The following is a 21494-nucleotide window of genomic DNA, read 5'->3' on the forward strand; positions in this document are numbered from 1 at the left end:
TTGGGGAAATCAGATTCTACCACACCTATTATTTTAGGAGGGATGTTAACTCAAATAGCTTTAGTGTTAGGGTGTGATTTGAATGAATTAGAGGTGATTGATGAATCTCGTAGATTGGACTTGAATTCATGTTTAGCAATGAAAATGATAAGGCGTGAAGAACATGGATATAGTCGTCTTATTAAAAATAATTTCCCTTAAAGATTGCCCAATCATGATTTCACTACTGTTCGTGTTAAAGATAATTGGCGTTTAATATTAGCAAGTCAACAATCTAAACTATTGTCAACTAAAGTTTCAAGAAATGTTCCTTCGGTTAGTTGTGATGTGCATAACTTCAATTTTCAAGAACTTCATTATATTTTGGACAATATTCATAGTGATTTAGATTCGACTAATAAATTCCTTACAATTAAAAAGTACATGGAAGAGGAACAATTTAGGAAATTGCAAGAGTGTTTCAAAAATGAGAGAGAATTGTGTAACAAGATTTCTAGAATTATGAATTCTTATAGAGCTCGAATGGAATTTAATGAAGATTTTCGAAGTTTTATGAGATTTTTATAAGATGATTTAGATAAATTCTTTGAGTATCATAAATTTTTAGAGATGAAGTAAAATGGTTTATTAGTGCTTTTTCATTTCCCCTTCCTGAGTTTCCTGAACTACCACCTCCATCACCATATTGATTTCATTGAGACGATGAAAGGTTTAAGTCTGGGGGGTGATTTGCAACCTAAAATTTTTTGCATTTTTTCTACATTTTTGTTTGTTTTTATCTTGGATTTTTAAATTTCATTTTTGACGGTCATTTGACTATCTTTTGAAGTGTTATGTGGCATTCCTATTGAAAACATCAATCCTCACTTTTATGCCTACTTGTCCAAAAGCAAAATTGTTAGCACATTTTTATCTTGATTCATGATGTTGTAAATGATGCTAGTATGTTTAGTGTATCTCTTTTCTCTATCTTGAGTAGCATGATATGAGCTAAGTATCATATGGAAATAAGTTTAAGTTTTGGCTTAACCTTAAGGATCTTACCTTCATTTCACTTAACTTGAGCTTGAATAGCTGATATCATTGAAATAGTCATGATTCATCCTATTTGTTTAGTACTTGGTTTCCATGGTGATTTCTCAAACTTCATTTTGGTTACTGGATGAGGCTAAAATCTTGTAAGCTCATTTGGAAAAATCAAAATATCTCAACTTTTGTGCTTATGAACTTATATGTTTAAGTGTTGCACAATGCAATCACTTAATGTGTGAAAAATAGTGAATGAGAAAAAAAAGTGGAATGAAGAAAAAAAAGTGTTGAAAAAGGGATATAAAAAATAGTTGTTGTGAGTGGAAATTAGCAAGTCACCCCTTTGAGACCGAGTTAGGTTACTAGGGAAATGACTGCTATAGTTCTCTTGATTTCGAGCACGCCTTTGAGACCTTGGGTTGATTGAGGAATATGAACCAAGTATGTGACAGGTAAGTGCCTATCACCGGAAACATTAGGAACTCAATTGGATGACGACTTGACTAAGACGAAGATTGAAACTTGAAGGGTTTGGGTCATTTACTTACACTATGCACAAGAGACTTAAGCTTGAGCCATACTCGGGGTATTTCTATGATCATGCTTATTAATGAAACTTTTAGATAGAGTTAGGAAAGTACATTAAGGATTATGATGCATTATTGAATACATGAATTTAGATTGCGGCATTTTGCTTGAGGACAAGCAAAAGTTTAAGTCTGGGGGTGTGATGTGCGTAGACTCTATACACTTGTTTAGCATATTTTGGCACACAATCTTATATTTTATACATGTTTTATCTATGCACTTTCATGCTCCTTGCTTTATTTTTAGCATAATTACTTTTCTTTATTCGGAGATCTACTCTTGTGCATTTTCTACTTTCAGGAGTCGAATTTGGAGAAGAATTGATGCTTGTAGCCAATTCTATAATCAAACGAAGGGAAACGACACTTGTTGTGACTTCCATACGACCATGCCAAAGGAAAATGGCCTTGGCCGTGTGGGGACGATAGGGCCGTGTAGCATCAGCAGCAAAGGAGAATGACATGGTCGTGTGAGAGCCACATAGTCGTGCCACCTTTTGAGACAACCAGTACACGAGCGTGTAGGGTTACACAGTCGTGCAGCCTTTCCAAAGCCAAAGAATGGCATGGTCGTGTGTGCCACACGGCCGTGTGTGCCACACGGCCGTGTGTGCCACACGGCCGTGTGACATTTCCAGAGACGAAGACTGGCTAGGCCGTGTGGATCTGCACGGCCGTGCAAGCCGGCCAGGACAAAGCTTGGCACGACCGTGTGAGAGTCACACGGCCATGTGACCTTGGCCGAGAAGGAAATTGGCAAGGCTGTGTGGATTCACACGACCATGCCACGGGCCATGTGGCACCCAAATACCCTCTTTTATATAAAAGTCTTCTTCCTCTTTGAAAAAAGGAGGTTCTCCCTTTGGGGGAGAGCGATTCTTGAGGCTTCCTTCCACATCTTGGGCATGGTTTCCAACGATCAAGAGGCGTTTCCATCCAAGATTCGACTCCGATAGCATGGATTGACTCTGAAGATCACTCATCGTCTTTAGATAAGCATTTCCATTATATCTTCTTGATTGAGATCGAAATATTTACGATCTTCTTGTCTTCGGTTCTTTTCTTGTGTTCTATAGAGTAGATCTTATTGTTCTTGGATGGAGGGAGTATTTGTGATGTAAATTGATGTAAGATTTAAGGATTTGTCATCTTCTTGATTCAATGATGTTGTTATGTTTTGTATCAATTCAATCTTGTATGGATTGTTGTGTTTTGTACTTAATTACCATTCTGGATTGGTTGTTTGTATTTCTTATGGAATCTTGTAGAGGAATTCTCTAAATTGTATACCGGAGGGGCGTCATGACAGGGTTGCCCCGCTAACGGAGATTTAGGGGATCACCTTGAGGGGTGAAGCAAGAACCTACAAAGAAGTAGGATGGATTGATGTGTTGGATTCTATATCTTAATGTGAGTTGATTAGTGAACCGTTTCTATGTTGTATACCCGAGGGGCGTCGTGACAGGGCTGCCCCGCTAACGGACTTCATACGGATCATAACTATTCGATTGCTTAAGGTTTAGATGAGAGTCCTTAACCGGTGTTTCTCTACAGGAAATAACCGGTGACTTCTTACAAATACATTACAATTGAGGATAAGGATTGGTAGATTGTATTACATTGATGAATATCATAAAAAAATCAAAACTCCTAGGACCTTCACAAAACTAAGTTCCTGCATTTAACCCTTTTACTTCTATTCTTTAGTTGTTTCTTAGATCATATAATCTTTTGTTTGATTGGTTAGCTAATTCGTTTTGAGATATCTTTAGTGGTTATAAGCAGTCCCTATAGATTCGATATCTTTTTATTACTGACGATGTAACCGGACACTTGCGGTGCGTAACAAAGATGCAAGAAGTATAACCTAGACGTCATGTGATAATACTCCGAGCAATCTTTTGTCCACCCCAGATGTACATTCTTTGTCGTTTATGACTTGAGCCCTTGATGAAATAATTGAAAGAGTATATCGTTGTAACTGATTAGTTTAATGAAGCAGTTTCAAGGAAATATTCTCCGACAAGTTTGCCAGGCTGTCTTAATGTTGTCAATCGATTATCTGTTAAATATATCCCGATTGGTCATTAAGCCAACCATATGTTGAGAATCCCATCTGTTGAATATATCCTGGCCATTTATTAAGTCGGCCGTATGTTGAGAATACCGTCTGTTAAATATATCTCGGTCATTTATTAAGCCGGTCGTATTTGAGAATACCTTCTGTTGAATATATCTTGGTCGGTCATTAAATCGGTCGTATTACTGAGAGTTTTATGAGGCTGAGTACCATTAAACTCGCCTGGGCTTTTCCCTGTCAAACACACACAAGAAGCTTTATATTGGTCGGCCTTCACTCAACTGATCGTATGCTGAGTGTTTTATAAGACTGAATATCATTATACTCGCCCGGGCTTTGCCCGATCGAGCATACACAGGAAGCTTTATGTTCACTCAGCCTTCACTCGCTCGTCCAATCGTATGTTGAGAGTTGTATAACGTTGAATATTCTTAAACTCACCCGGGCTTTGCCCGGTCAAGCACACATAGGAAGCTTTATGTTCGCTCAGCCTTCACCCAACCGATCATATGCTGAGAGTTTTATAAGGCTGGATATCCTAAAACTCGCCTGGGCTTTGCTCGGTCGAACACACAAGCAGCGTTATGTTCACCCGACCGATTGTACACTGAGAGTTTTATAAAGTTGACTACCATAAAACTCGCTCGGGCTTTGCCCGATCGAGCACGCACGGGTAGCCTTATGTTCGCTCGGCCTTCACCCAGCTGATTGTATCCTGAGAATTTTATAAGGTTGAATATCTTTAAAACTCACCCGGGTTTTGCGCAATCGAGCGCACAGGTAGTCTTATGTTCGCTCGGCTTTATACTTAGTCAGTCTCATCCGAGCATCTTGCTGAGGAAATATTCGAGCACACTTTCAAGATTTTAATGTGGGACGATCAATAAAATCAGATACTGAACATCACCTTATTCTTAATCTTGATCACCCCCTTATCCTGACTTTAACATTTATATTATCTCCTGAACCCACTTGGTATAATCCATATCAACTCCTAATAGAAATAAAAATGAGAGGCATCTGCTCAAATGATTCTTAAAAAAAAAAAAAACTCTTTGATTTATTTTTTACACTTTATTTATTTTAAATATTAGTATCCATTTAATTCAATCAATGTTTTTTTTTATTTCTTCAGGGGGGACTTTATTTAATTTATAATGTTTATATCAATTAAAAATCAAATTAAAACACCTTTACTCCATTTAATTAAAACACCAGATCGGTCTTTACTTTTTATTATTGGTATTATATATCTAAGTTATACTCATTAATCTCTGTAATGACTAATTCGGTTTTTTTTTTTTATCGATGATCAGACCTAATTAGGAAGTACTCGTATTAGGTCAATATTCTTAGATCAATAATTTATTTAAAAACATTATCTATTAATTTATCGAAATTTCAAAATGATCAAGTTACGATTCTGCCCAATTAACACCCTGCAAACATCACCAGAAAGCGCTGGGGCTAAATAGTCATTTAACCTCGTCGGTACAACTGGCACGTCTATCAGCAGGACAACAACTGCAGAGTCCAGTTTCCCGTCATTTTCTCTGCACCCTTATTAACTTCCCGAGTCGCGATCCCACGCCGACTCCATTCGCAGCCCGGGTCGGCTCGGCTCGGCTCAAGGGAAAAGTGAAGCTGGCCCACAAGTGTATCAGAGGGGAGATGCGGTGGGGTTTCTTAAAGCGGGCGTAGCTTTTTCTATCAATTCTTTCACGAGGCAGCCACGTTTGCTCGTTTACTAGGGTGTTGGACCCAAAGCTAATCCACATGATTAATGAAAATAATCGACAAATAATCCTAGCTATTTGATAAAATCGCCTCTCATTTTATTGTTCTTTTATAAAAGCACGCCTCACCTCATTATATATAATTACTCAATTAACCGCCCATAATATGATCTTTCACCTAAATTTCTTGTCCCCGAAGCTATGATGTAACGATAAGATATTCAAGTTATCATCTAGGTACTCGTAGTTCAAGTCTTAACTATGACGAATTAGTCACGAGTACTTCTCAATTTATCCTGCTAGTCAGTAGGAAATTTTCATGGGATCAGATCGATCATCCCAGACTCGACATTACCCAACTTAATTAATCATTTTTTTTCACCTAAATTTCTCACCCCAAAAGTACAAAAGAGCATCAAATTATTACTCAAATATTCATAATTTAACCTCTAAGTATGACATATTTACATAGATTTTTTTCTTCATATGTTGAACCATAGAATACTAGACTTTGGGGTCATTTGTTGTGAGTGCTTCTTGATTTACTTCTAACGGTCGATTAAAAATCTTTGTGATACCGGATAGGTCACCCAGATTCGATGTTATATGGTTCATTATTTTTTTATCTAAATTTCTCATATCTAAATCGGTTGAATGTCTTATAGTAATAATAATTTCATAGTTACTATAGATATCGATTTTATAATTGTTATAATACGAATGATGAATTTGCTGACTTTCTAATTTTTTTTTTTATCACTACACATTCATTATAATATTTTCATCTTTATATTTTTGAAATTTTACTCTTGCTTACAACTATTCATATTATAATATTATAGTAGCCACAGTTTCTTAATTGCTCCCATACATTCTTATTCAAAATTTATATGAAAGATAGTAATGAGAACAGTAAAGTGGAGGATAATTGTGATGTTTTACCACGTGAGTGGGTGGGATGTAATACCTTTTTAATAAAAACATTAAAGTAAGATATCCATCGATGATTGATGATTTGAAAAAAAAAATAACCCTTTTTTATTTTTACCTTAAATAATTTATTGAAATTCCACCATTAAATACATATAAATGTGAAAATGTTATGTCAACAGTAGTAGAGTCAGTCTATATCTAGATATAGAGAAAAATAAATCTAAATATATAAATAAAAGATGTATAACGGAGATTACCATAGATAATAATACTTTAAGAATCAATCCCTATTAATTCAGACATATTATCATATGTCCATTATGTGCTAGACCCTAGGGATAATTAAATATACATAAAGAGTGTAATAAAAATTATTTAATTAAATCTGGATAATCAAGTAGTAACATAATATTAATTTTAATAAATTAATATATAAATTTTTTAATAGATAATTGATTTAAAAATAATATACTGATGAGCCATTTATTAAAATTAATATATAAATTTTTTAATAGATAATTGATTTAAAAATAATATACTGATGAGCCATTTATTAGGAGATTTTTAATTTATCCTTAATAGTAGATGTCATTCAAGAATTAATTTAAATATTGGTGTCGATTTAAAAAAAATTATTTAATTAACATGACAGTAGCATCTTTGTAACATAGTCAACGTCCGCAGGAAGTTGTTGGATTTTTTTTTTAAATAATAGAAAATAACATATAATTAATTATTCACCACTGTGATCTCTGCCATATGATTTGCCTTGTAAACGTGTATAATTTATACGTGATTATAATGATTTGGTAAGGATTGCCGATCTCGAATTCGAATCGTGGGATTTATCTCGTGTTGGGCTTTCTAACCTAAGAAGCCACTCAATTGGGTGAATGCGATAATTTACTCATTTTCAATATATTTGGGATAATTTTTAAAGAGGTTGAGAGAGAGTTATATCTTAAGGTTTTCACGATGGTCTTAATCCTTGAAATATTAATATTAATATGGATGCTTTTTATAATCCTATAGTCTTAACACGTTCAATTCTTTAAATATATTAATACTTATAGATTTAAAAAAATAAAAAAATAACATATTACCATTAAAATCTTATATCCCAAAAGGAATGGATCCGGTTATTAAAACCGAGATTAGTTTGAATTGAACTTCGGAATAGGATTGTAAATGAATTAAGTGTTCGTGGACAAGTTTAATGTTTGACTTGGTAAGAGTTTGTTTATGTTCGTTCAATATACATAAGATTAATTAAACAAACAAGCTTGAACAACTTGTTAAACTAAATAAACAAGCTTGAACACATATGTGTTCAGTTCGTTAATGTTCGTGAATAATGTTCGTGAACAACGTTCATGAATAATTTTCGTAAACAACGTTCATGAACAATGTTCACAAATTATATTCATTAATAAAACTCTTTTCCATATGTTAAATAAATAATAAAATAAATAAATAAATTTAAATTATCAAGCTTAATAATCAATCAAATAATTAAAAGTTTCAAATAATCAAACAATCTTGAATTGAGAGCTTGATAACATCTAAACAAACCAAGCTCGAACTAAACTCAAGCCAAACTTGAATTGAGAGCTTGATAACATCTAAACGAACCAAGCTCAAGCCAAGCTTCAAACAAGCTCAAGCTCATAAAAAATAAATCAAGCCAAGCTTGAGCACTCATTTCAAAATCTTGGTTCATTTTAAGCTCGGCTTAGTTACCTTATCAAACAAGTATGAAGACCCTAAACCTCGATTCGGCTCGGCTTGTTTACAACCCCTACTTAGGAAGAAAGATATAAATTTTAGTGGGTTAAATAAAAAATTTATATAGATAATAAAAAAAATTAAACTGGGATAAACTCACGATAACCCTAATAATGATGTGAATTACTAAATTTATTATGAACTTTAAGAAAATACTTTATATATCGATGTCAAGGGTCATTTTTATTTTTAATTTTGATTTATTTTCAAAACATCATCTCATTTTGTGTATTGTAGCGTATCATTTTGAATGTAGGTAAACTATTATACATAGTTATATTTGTAGGATCGAAAGCGCTAAAGGGGGTGTGAATAGTGCTCATGATTTTCACGTTCATTTTAAAACAATCGAGTAATACGCAGTGGAAAAATAAAAACAATACTAACACCAAGATTTTTACTTGGTTCGGAGCCTGTGGCGACTCCTACTCCAAGGCCCACACTCGTTGAGTGTTAACTTTGGGCAATCACTATCAATTAAGAATATTACAACTTTGAAGTACAATATAAAGCAATAATAAAAATTATACCGACAACAGAAAATAAGGAATTTTAAAGCTTCTGGTCGTTGGAGTCAAGTTACAGCTTTGTCGGATTGTTCTTTGAGCAGCACACGGAAGAAGGATCGTAGGTTCGAAGTTATTCTTGGCTACTACTCAAAGCTTAAATAGCCCGTTGAGGGCGCCTCCAACTGCATAGAGGGCGCCTCCAACCCGTCGAGTCAGCTGCGTTGATAAGCTCCGCAACGCTCGCTGCTTATCCGCCTGAGGGCGCCTCCAAGCTCCATGGAGGGCGCCCTCCATTCAGCTTCTAGGGCACCTCCAAGCTCCATGGAGGGCGCCCTCGCGCCTTGCTGTGGGGTTGTCGATCAAGTCACCCGAGACACCTCTAAGCTCCATGGAGGGCACCTCAAGATTGTTCATCCAAGGCTTTTCTTATGAGATTTCCGTCCTGCAAGGCATGCTAGTCTACAAACAAAGTATACCCTGCAAAACAAGGTTAGTATAATAAAATAAGATAAATAGAAAGTTATTTTGACAATCTCCGGACTGTCTGGTTCTGACTTCAGATTTCCTCTCCGGAAACCCTAGGTCGAATCGACGCCTACTGTTCCCTCACTGGGGGAACACGTCCTCACCTACTCTAATCAGGAGAGTTTACTTGTTTGCCAGATTGATCCTCTAGACCAACTGGACTTTTGCTCAGCGTCCGAATCTCTAGGACTTTCTGCTAGATGTTCCCTCCACGTACAACCCGCCCAGTCTTCCACCCGGTTCGCGACACCAGGATTTCAACCTAGAGTCCCTGACTCTAGGGTTTTTGCCTGAAGCCTTCGACCCGCTAAGACTGTTTGCCTAGGGTTACCACCCCCTAAGACCTAGGGTTCCCGCCCCTTAGGGTTTTCCATCTGCCTAACCGCAGCTAGGACTTTTGCCTAAGTACATTTAGGACTTTCCTGTAATCTCATTCAAACTCGTTAGACCATAAATAACCTTAACTTTGAACCCTTTACCATTATCAAAACTCAAGTTCGATCGTCGAATGCTTCTCAGACCAACAATCTCCCCCTTTTTGATTATGGCAACAAAATTCAAAGTTAAGTAAACCATAAAAAGCATAAATGTGTACAAGTTAAAAAGATGCAACATCAACAGGTTGCAAGTTGTACCTCCCTCTTAATCACTTATTCACTTTTTCCTCCCCCTTAATTACTTAACTCTCACTTTTTTCTCCCCCTTTACCATATATAAAAAAAAATCAAATAGAGAGAAGGTTGTAAAATTACTTCGCTTTGAAAATGACTTACTAAAAATTTGAAATAAAATTAAGACTTAGTTAAGTACTTTAGTTTTAAAAGACATAGATGATCGTCGAGTGAAGTACTTAAAAATAAATTTTATAGAAAGATTAGTTAATAAAAAAAACTTTAACTTTAAATATTATTTTGTTTAAATACTTAGTTTAAAAATAACTTTGTTTCAGTATTTAGGTAAAAATAATTTTATTTCAATACCAATGCTTTTTAAGAAAAACTTTGTTTAAACACCAAGCTTAAAAATAATTTTTGTTTCAACACCAAACTTAAAAGATTGTTTAAACACCAAGCTTGACAATAACTTTTGTTTCAACACCAAGCTTAAAAAGATTGCTTAAACACCAAGTTTTTTTTAAAAAAAATGTTTTAAACGCTAAGCTTAAAAAAAATTGTTTTAAACACTAAGCTTAAAAATTTGTTTCAAACACTAAGTGTAAAAATTTGTTTCAAACACTAAGTGTAAAAATTTGTTTTAAACACTAAGCGTAAAAGTAATATTTGTTTAAAACTAAAAAATTGAAGGTTTGAAAAGTAAATACAAAAAAAACTCTAACTTGGCTTCTTTTACTTCCCCTTGATCAATGCCAGCCAATTTCCTAGAGTCCAAGTATGAGTAACAAAATATTTACCTTTAAATAAATGTTTAACCTTTAGTTACTAGCTGTTTACCATGAGATAGTAGCTTTCACTTGGTTAGTCAAATTAAGTAAGTGTTCCAGTTAGTTTGACTGAGCCTGGATAATTTAATTTGATTAATTTGAATTTGGTATTTATTGCCCAGACTTATGTTTGTTAGGATGTATATTAAAAACCTAGCTTTTGCGTAAACATAAGAATCACATTGGTCAAATGACTGCATTTATGTTAAATGTAGTTGTCCATTTAATTTATATTATAGATAACATGGTGTGTGGTGTCACATAGAAGATCATGTTATCAGTTCCTTATAAATTATAAATAGTAGCTCACAACCAAGATTGAATAGGGCAAATCATTAGAATAGTTGTAGTGTAATTTGATATTAGTTTATCTTGATCATAAAATTACGCTAGTACACTCTGAGTGTATTGAGCAAGACCATTTGAGGTTGTTCTTTTTATACTGACTGTAAAAAAAGAGCAGGACCTCTGTTATTATAGAAGTGTGTACTCTTAATCATGATATAATAATAAGCACGTATACTTAATATTTATTTCTTTAATTTATCAAAGGGTGAGATTTAGTTCGTTAAATCAATAAGCTGATAAGTTGGGAAGTGATATTATTTATATGGTGTGTTGTTGATTATAGAATGAAACTGTGTCATAGTAATCTAAGTTGATGATGTCCCCTGGAGCTCATAAGGATTGTCATGTAAACCCTGCAGGTGGACCTAGTCCGACATGACAATGAAGTTGAGTGGTACTACTCTTGGAGCTAGATATTAATTAATTGAGTTATCAGTAACTCATTTAATTAATGGACATTCGATATCTTAAACATAGGGAGATTAATGCACTCATGATAAGAAGGAGCCCATAATGTAATTTGAGATTGGTGGGGTAGTTCAGTAATAACTCTTTAGTGGTATGAGTTATTATTGATGAACTTGAGTTGAGTGTTCGGGGTGAACACAGGAAGCTCAAGCTCATCGGGAGACCAAAATCAATTTCTCCTCTCGGTTTCTGTTGTAGCTTCTATAAATCCTTGTATCCATAAAGTTCAATTCTTACCCAAGTAATGGGTCGACCACATCCTTGCTTGGTGCAAGGGGCCAGCCAAGCATGGGCTTGGAAGCCAAGAGGTGGCCGGCCAAGCATGGGCCACTAGAAAAGGAAAAGGAAGTTTTGTAAACAAAATTTTGTTAAATCTTTCCTAATTTGTAGTAATCTACAATGGTTAAAAGAGAAATTTTATTTTGTTAAAATCTTTCCTTTTTATAGTTATCTACAATGGTTAAAAGAAAGATTTTAATTTTGTTAAAAACTTTCCTTTTATAGCCATCCTCATGGTTTTAAAAGAGAGTTTTAAAATTTTAAAATCTTTCCTTTTATAGCTATCTACAAAGGATTAAAGAGAGATTTTAATTTTGTTAAAATCTTTCCTTATTTGTAGTTATCTATAATGTTTAAAAGAGATATTTTAATTTTTGATAAAACTTTCCTTTTTGTAACCATGATTTAAAAATAGAAGTTTTAATTAATCTTTCCTTTTTGTAGTTGTCTACATGTTTTAAAAGAGAGAGATTAATTGTAAAACTTTCCTTTATTGCCATGTACAATACGAAATTTAGAAAAGAGAGATTTTAATTGTTGTTAAAATTTTCTTTTTTAAAGGGAGGCCACAAATAAGGAAGTTTTAATTATGTTTAAAACTTTCCTTTTTTGCGTTGACCAAGGATTATAAAAGAGAAGGAGAGGGTGCCTCATGAGACATGCATAATTCTATTCTCTCCTCTCTTTTCCTTGGTGTGGCCGGCCTCTTCCTCACTCTCTCTTTTCTCTTCCTTAGGTCGGTGACACACCATCCTTTCTTCTCTTCCTTTCTTCTTTCTAAGGTAGGCACTCATCTCTTCTTGGTGGCCGAAACTTGAAAGAATTGGAGAAGACTCTATCTTGGTCGTTGGTTACTTGGAGAGGAAGAACAAGAGAGAAAGTTTCCTATTTCGGCATCCCTTGGTGCCTCGAGAGTCTTGGAGGAAAATAAGTGGTTTGGGTGGATTCCATCTTGGTAGATCGTCGCCCACACAACGTCCAAGAGGAAGAGAGGAATACAACAGAAGATCAAGAGGTCTTTAAGATGCAAAGAAAGGTATAACTAGTTATTTGTTTCCGCATCATAACTAGTTCATGTTCTTTATATAGATCTTGAAAAACCAAACACAATAGACTATTGATTTTATGTTATCGTTTTTGTTATTGATTTTATTTTTCGATTTCATGTTTCGATAATGTGTTTCTATTGAGGTCTCTATAGTTAAACCTAGTTTACTGTAAGAAGTTAAATATCCAATTTCTTTGTGAGGCTTTGTCTAGGAAGTGGTGGATGATCCCATACCCAAGAAGGCTAGTGCCTCGCCATGTTTAACCTGGAAGCCGATCTTTGAAATAGATATTTGATAACTTCTGTAATATGGTTTAGCTTAGGAAGATCACATCGGTTAAACTTGGAGTAAAAATGTTAAGTATCGTTTCCAATCCAAGTATAACTTCTAAAGGATAATTTGGATTAATAATGTTAAGCATCATTTGTAATCCAAATTTAACTTTAGTAGAACACTGTTGGGGCAATTTCCCTAGGTCAAGGTTGACCAGTTTGACTAAAGTTGAGCTTGAGTCAGGATTTGAGTTTTGATATTTGACAATATAAGGAGATTGCTGGAGCAATTGTCCGGTTATGGAGATGGTCAAAGGGTTGACCAGGTTGATGAGAATACAAGTCAAGTAGGTCAAGGTTGACAGGAGACTTGACTGGGAAAGTCCTAACTGGATGTTAGGCATTTGGAAAGTCCTAGTGAGGAGCTAGGCAGGAGAAAGTCCTGGTGAGGAGCCAGGCAACGGGAAAGTTTTAGTGAGGAGCTAGGCAAGGGAAAGTCTTGGTGAGGAGCCAGGCAATGGGAAAGCCCTAGTGAGGAGCTAGGCAGGAGAAAGTCCTGGTGAGGAGCCAGGCAAGTGGAAAGTCCTGGTGAGGAGCCAGGCAGTTGAAAAGTCCAAGTGTGATCTTGGCAAAGGAGAAAGTCCTGGCGAGGAGCCAGATAATTGGAAAGTCCAAGTGTGATTTTGGCAAAGGGTATAAGTCCAAGCATATGGTCTTGGCAAGGTAAGTCCTGGTATCATTTGGCAAGGAAGACCCAACAACTAGGATGAGGCCGAAGGAAGCTCCTGAAGGCAAGGCGTGAAGGATAGGGAGATATCCGAGTGACGCAAGGCTGATAGAGGTGTTAAATATATACTAAAAGCCTAGCTTTTTGTATAAATATTTATTTAGAAAAAAGAATCACATTGGTCAAATGTCTATATTTATATGCTAAGTGTAGTTACTCAATTAATTTATATTGTAGATAATATGGTGTGTGGTGTCACACATAGAAGATCATGTTATCAATTCCTTATAAATTATGAACAGTAGCTCACGACTAACATGGAAAGGAACAAACCATTGGAATAGTCGTAGTATGATTTGGTATTAGTTTATCTTAAATATAAAATTACACTAGTACACTCTGAGTGTATTGAGCAAGACCATTTAAGGCAAGTTCTTTTTATACTGATTGAATAAAAGAACAAGACCTTTGTTATTATGGAAGTGTGTGCTCTTAATCTTGATATAATGACAAACACATATATCTAGTATTTATTTCTTTGACTTATCAATGGGTGAGATTTAGTTTGATAAATCAAGAGGCCCGATAAGTTGGAAAATGATATTATTTATAGTGTGTGTTGTTGATAATAGAAGGAAACTGTGTCCTAGTAATCTAAGATGATGATGCCCCCAAGAGGAGCTCATAAGGATGGTCATGTAAACCCTGCAGGTGGACTTAGTCCGATGATCCTGTCTGAGAAGCTTGACAAAACGGAAAGATGGGAGAAAAAACCTACTGCTGGTGAAGAATAATACCTATAGAACACCGATCCGAGAAACCCAAAGCGGATCTAAGAGAATGAAGTCTCGAAATATCCTTCTGGTGCGAAGCTCCAATAGTGAGAAAGAAATCCGACTGAAGAAAACCCAGATCCAGAGCTTCCAAGGCTTCCTGTGCATAAGAGACCAACCAACACTATCGTTAGTGACCTAAGACCGGGATGGGAATCCCTAGCTAGGCCCTCCGACGCTCAACTCAGTGATCTCTCTTGGTGTGGAAGAAGGAAGAAGAAGATGAACAGTAGTTGAAAACTAGGGTTATGAATGTGAGCAGTGATGTCAACTTACCTACCAACGAAGAGGATTCCCCCTTTTATACCACTTCATATAACCTCCATAATCATGAAGTGGACCCCGGTTCATTAGAGTTTGTTATGAGATGACGTAAGATGTGTACTTGTGGAAAATAATTTTTAAGGAATCTTTTTTGTACCCCAGATGCACCTTCTTTGTCGTCTAGTACCTGCAGAAAAATCCAGAAGTCTTCCTCCCGCCACATTAGCGAACCTGTTATACAATCACATACTACAAATATCTTCATTAAACTACTTTATTTGAAATATTTACTTCTGTCCTGTTTTATAAGTTATTTCAGAGTGCATCTATCATTCCTGATTGCCCTTCCTGTCTTTGCTATATCATAGACAGCTTAATGTAACATTACTCCTTGTATCGGTCGAAATTGAACTTGGACTAGGTTCGGTCAATTATTATTACCTATCCTGATGTTTCTTGGGCAATACTGGTCTGTACACCTCTAAGTTTATTATCCTAGCTAATATTGGGATGTATTTTATTAAGTATGTAATCTCGACCAATATTGGCATATCCTTTTCAAGGTATTATCCAGCCAAGAATGACCTACCTCTCTCAAGGTATGTCTCGATCGATATTGGCCTACCTACTTGGAAGTATGTCTCGGCCGATATTGGCCTTCCTCCCTGGAAGTATATCTCGGCCTCTCGGCCGATATTGGCCTTCCTTCCTGGAGGTATATCCCGGTTGGTATTGGCCTGCCTCCCTGGAGATATATCCCGATCGATATTGGCCTACCTCCTTTGAGGTATATCTCGGCCGATATTGGCCTACCTCCCTGGAGGTATATCCCGATCGATATTGACCTACCTCCTTTGAGGTATATCTCGACCGATATTGGCCTACCTCCCTTGAGGTATATCTCGGTCGATATTGGCTTACCTCCTTTGAGGTATATCTCGGCCGATATTAGCCTACCTCCCTAGAGGTATATCCTGATCGATATTGGCCTACCTCCTTTGAGCCATATCTCGGCCGATGTTGGCCTACCTCCCTGGAGGTATATCCCGATCGATATTGGCCTATCTCCTTTGAGGTATATCTCGACCGATATTGGCCTACCTCCCTTGAGGTATATCTCAGTCGATATTGGTTTACCTCCTTTGAGGTATATCTCGGTCGATATTATCCTACCTCCCTAGAGGTATATCCCGATCGATATTGGCCTACCTCCTTTGAGGTATATCCCGGCCGATATTAGCCTACCTCCCTTAGATTCCATTATCTCTTTTCTTCTTTTTACCAGGGACCTACTAAACCTAACACATATCACTAGCCTTCCCCTCAAGTCTAGTCGAAGGAGGTATAGCCGACTTACTAGACATAGGTCTGATTTTGTTCCTTCTTTACCCGTGACTCTGCCACGAGTACTGAAGTGACCTTATGAATTTTTTGTACATCAATCGTGTGAACCCGAGTACAGTGATCCCGTGAACCTCAGTACAGTGATCCCGTGTGCTCCTTTGATTCTTTAAATAGGGCTACAACCCTCTCTTCATTCATCATCTGCCTCAGTTCTTTTCCCTCCTCGCTAATTTTTTCCTGTCAAGATTATGGCCTTAGATCCCCCTTTTTGAGGGCGACTCTTGTTGGACAAGGCGAGATCTATACATGAGTTTATTCAAGTTTTTTCTTTAGCTAACTCTCTGGTCCGAGAAACCATCCTAAAAAACAACGTTTCTCGAGATTTAGAATCTCCAAACGAAGGCACAACTGCTCTGGAGACCCAACAAGCTTCAGAGGAATTCCCACTACTCATGAAGGACCAAGTCAATAGCCCATGGATGTCGCGACAAGGGCATAGCCCATGTTACCCGCATGCTAGGATGGTCACTTTGGAAGCAGAGCTCTAGGGCTCAAGCAGGGGAGGAACTCTTCAGTCACCTTTCCACCAGGGCCTAAATAGATCTGTCCCCTCCCCTTTGTCCCTGAGATCCCCCTGCTTCATATTTTCCTTCATCCTGGGCAAAATATTGCCACTTCTGTTGCCCGGGCAAGCTTCCTTCGTTCCAGGTAAAATATTTCCACTTCTACTTCCTAGCAAATTTGACTCTGGTGGGATTGAAATTTTCTACGCATCCTGAGAACTTGTGTTTGTAACTTTTGTTGACCTTTTGAGGTTTTTTTTTTAGAGGACAATGTAATGTTATGTATTTGATCAGGTTCTAAGTGTAAAGTTGAACAATCTTTTGTATAGAATTGGGTGACTCTCTTGAATCCTTCTAGTTCACAAGAATAGATGTAATGCCTCGAACAATATTGACTTATATATTATAAACGTTGTCATTTCGATCAATATTATCTTGTTTATTGCAAACAAGGGTATCCCGGTCGATACTATGCTATCTGTTATAGATAAAGTTATCCCGACCAATATTAGCTTGTATGCGACAGACAAGGTTGTCTCGATCGATATTAGCTTCAAGCGTTATCCCGATCTATACTAGCTCGCCTATTATAGATAGGTCTATCTCAATCGATATTAACCTATCTATTATAGATAGGATTACCTCGATCGATATTATCTCCTACTTTATAATAACACTAAAACAACGCTTTGCGCCTAAATGGTTCTCCTCATTTTTCAATTTTTGTCCTCGATCCGAGTTCTTTCAAACTCAATCCATCCTTCTTTATTGCGCACAGTAAACTATGCCCCCTTTTCTTCAGAATTTTCTTGATCATGATTAGTTTTTCAATGGTAAGAAAATGTTGGAGGCGTATGATGAGGTGTTACCAACCCCAGCATGATTCGATTTGTCACGTCCAACATAAATGCTCCTTTATGATTACGTAACACATATCTTCTCTCTCTGCTGCGTCACACGGGCATTTGCCCCTTTTCTATAATCCTCAACGTCTATTGAAAGAAAAGTGTTTTGATCTAATGACGGTTGTGTGTTTTTCAAACCCTAAACCTTTCGTCTTCTTATCAACTTTGTCCCTTTCTTTCTTGGCTCAGCGTTCTTTTCTTGCTGCAGTCTTTGATCAAACCTCACGCTCACCGCTTTCCGGCGATCTCCTTTCTTGCTTCCAGTAAGTAACTTGCTGTTCTGCTAACCTTTACTTCTATCTATGGCTGAGGAAACAATTACTCCTTGGTATGTCCAAATTTCCTCTTCCTTTGATAAAAATGCTAGGCTTGCTATCCGCCATCAATATGAAATCCCTAGGGAATATAGCATCTTAATCCCGAAATCAGATGATCATCCTCATCGTCCCCTCGCTAATTGCATGACTTTTTTCAAGGATCAATTGATAGGGGGTTTAAGGTTTCCCATTCCTCCTTTTCTAATTGATGTGAGTCAGTATTTTGATATTCCTTTGCAACAATTTACACCTAACGCCTTTCGTTATCTGTGTGGCACCTACATGCTATTTCGTCTGTTAGATATTCCTCCTACTCCCCAAAATTTTTTCATGTTTTCTTACCCAAAGTGTTCGGAGCCCGGTGTTTTCCTTTTCCAATCCCGGACTAAGATGGTCCTTTTTGAGGATATGCCCTCGTCTCTTAAAGCTTGGAAATCTCGTTTCTTCTTTATAAAGTTTCCAGGACTCATTCCTTGGTCTCATGCCTGGAGATCCTCTTTATCTCCCTTGCCCGACGTCAGGGAGTTTTATCTTCATCCTTCTTTTCCTATTTATTGTGAAAATTTATTATGTCACCGACTTTCTATCCCCAAGTAGCTGAGGGTCGATCTTCTATACTTATTTGGTCTAAGCCCTGTCAAGCCTGATACATAAGGCTCTTTAGGTAAAATCCTACTTCTTCCTTATTGATTTTTACTAACTAAAACATTTTTTTCTCTCTATGTAGTGGACAATTTTTATTCTGCTTTAATCGATGAAGAACTGCGTCTGGAAGAGGATGCACTTCGTGCAAAAGAACAAGAGCTTCTTGCTACCATTACTCCGCCACCTCCAGTTGAAGATCCGATTCCCTTGGTTGAAGTGTCCATCTCTCAGGTGGTTCCTGAGGGCTCCCGAAGGCCTTCCTGCATAAACTCCTGTTGTTTCTTTGCCACCTATTTCTTCATCAGTGGTCATTGCTCCTTCAGCCGCCACTCCCCTTCCTATTATTGAGCTTACATCTCCTGTGAGCTTCGCTAAATCAGTAGCTGAAGTTGCTCCCGGCAAACGCCCGGGGCGCATACTTACTAGGGCTCCTCCCTCAAAAAGGAGACTTATCCTTCCCGCCGATGAACTGGTTTCAGAGGGTTTTGTTCCTGCTGACCTTCCTTCTGATGAACCTACTTTGGTTGAACTTTACCCTTCTCTCACCTTTCCTGCCTCACCTTCTTCCAGTACCAGTGCCCCTGGTGGTGTTTCCTTCACTTTTCCATTGTCTACTCCAGAATCTGGATTTCTACCCTCCTCACCTTCTTCTTATTTAGTTTTTGCTCCTCCTTCTTGTTAGTTAGAGCCCTAGAGCCAATCATTTGATGATTGTATGAACTCATGTATATCATATTCATGTATATATATTAAGGCATTTGGTTTTTGGTTATTATGCTTATTTGTATTAGTGCCAGATAAAATAAGTATAGTAACGTCCTAGAGTAGAAAGGTTCCTACCTATATCAATCGATTGGTTGAATCGATAGTGAGATGATATAGGGAACACTACTCTAAATCATTCCTAGTTGAGTATTAACATTCAGGGACAATGTTAATACAATAAGACTAGCATGTAGGTCAGCTCGATGACTTGATCTCACAAGTCATGGATATAGAGATATCAAGCTGACACATGGGTATGCATTAGACAATGTATACTGAATGACCCGCCATGAGAAAGTATCATGGATCGTTATATGAGTGTCATATACTTTCTCATGTGGCTATTAGTATGACTATTAGTCCTTAGACCTGAAGTCACCATGGATCCCTACATAAGGAGTTATGTACTTTGGTTTCGTCAAACGTCACCCGTAACTGGGTGGACTATAAAGGCGATTACTGGGTATATAATGAATTATGTAGAGGGATGTGAGTGATGTAGATGGAATCTATCCCTCCCATATGACGGGAGCGACATCGGTATTCTTGATAGAGTGAGACCACTAAGTGCATGGCCATGCCCAAATGAGTCAACATTAGATGTTGAGCTCATTTGATCGAGTGAGTCTACTTGGAGTTCAAGATTTAGATTGATTAGAAGATGACACGGTCTATGCCTCATATTGATCAATCTAGATGTCTAGGATAGAAGGACAATGACATATTTTGTGAGGAGTCACAATTGGTAGTCACAAGGTGATGTCGGATCTCGACATTCTTGTAACTTGGGTAGTAATGATGTGTTGCTAGATACCGCTCATTACTTATGCTCCTAAATGGGTTTAGGGCATTGTCAACGTTACAAGAACCTATAGGGTCACACACTAAGGACAATTAGATGGAGATTTGGTTCATATGATGAACTAAGAGGATTAGATTCATTTGATGAATCATATTAGATTAACAGTAATCCAAATTGGGCTAATTGAGTTGGACCCAAGTTGATTCATGTATTCAATGAGTCTAATTTAGATTATGACTCATTAAATCAACTTAATTTAATGAATTAGATTCATTATATTAAGTTGGCTTGAATCATATGGTTGGATTAGATCAACCATGAGAGAGATTTGATCAAGTTTGACTTGATTTGAGAGGAAGAGAAAAAGTCATGTTTGACTTGACTTTTTGCCACATCACTAGTGAGTTGGCAAGATGTGAACCAATAGGATTGCTCCACATCATCAATGTGTGCCACCTCATGGAGGTTACAAGCCTCCATAGCATTTAATGTGGCCGGCCCACATTAAATGAGGAGGTTACACTTGTTGCCATGTCATTTAGTGAGGTGGCAAGATGTGGACCAATAGTGTTGATCCACATCATCCTAGAGTGCCACCTCATGGGGGTTACAACTCTTAATTGTCTTCACATTAATTGGAATTAATGTGGGGGTTACACCTCCTAGAGTGGCCGGCCACTTGATGGCTAAGGGGTTGTTTGAATTTCCTCTTATTGATTTCATTCACTCTTCTTCTCCCTTGGGTGCTCTCTCTTCTCCTTCTCCCATTCCTTGGCCGAACACTCCATTGGTGCTAGCACACCTTGTGTTTTGGTCATCTCCTTCTACTTGTGTCCGTGTGGATACATATAGAGGTTGTCTACTTTGACAACTAGAGATCCGGCGACATCTTGGACAAGCGGGAATGCGAAGGGCTTCGCTACAAGGGTAATGATCTTAACTTTAGTGTAGATCTAAAGTTTTTACAAACTCGTACAAGAAAAAGGTTTTTCGATAATTTTGTTTATGAATCTTTGCACGAGATCCTTGGCTTTGGGTGACTCGGGGTTTCCGCGACACGAAAAAGCGGTTTTCGCGGCCCGAAGAACCTAACAATGGTATCAGAGCCACGTGCAAAGACTTGTACGAGTTTGTTTGTATTTTTATGAAAAATATACCTTCTATGATTTTCTGTAAAAATTGAGTTTTTAGAGTTTTTATGAGTAATTTTTCCGTAGAAGCGAAGCACAAGTGTCTCGGCACTTGAAGGATGAATTTTTCTTTTAAACGGCATCGTTTTGCCCCAAAT

Source organism: Zingiber officinale, chromosome 11A (assembly GCF_018446385.1).
Source record: "Zingiber officinale cultivar Zhangliang chromosome 11A, Zo_v1.1, whole genome shotgun sequence".
Lineage (NCBI taxonomy): Eukaryota > Viridiplantae > Streptophyta > Magnoliopsida > Zingiberales > Zingiberaceae > Zingiber > Zingiber officinale.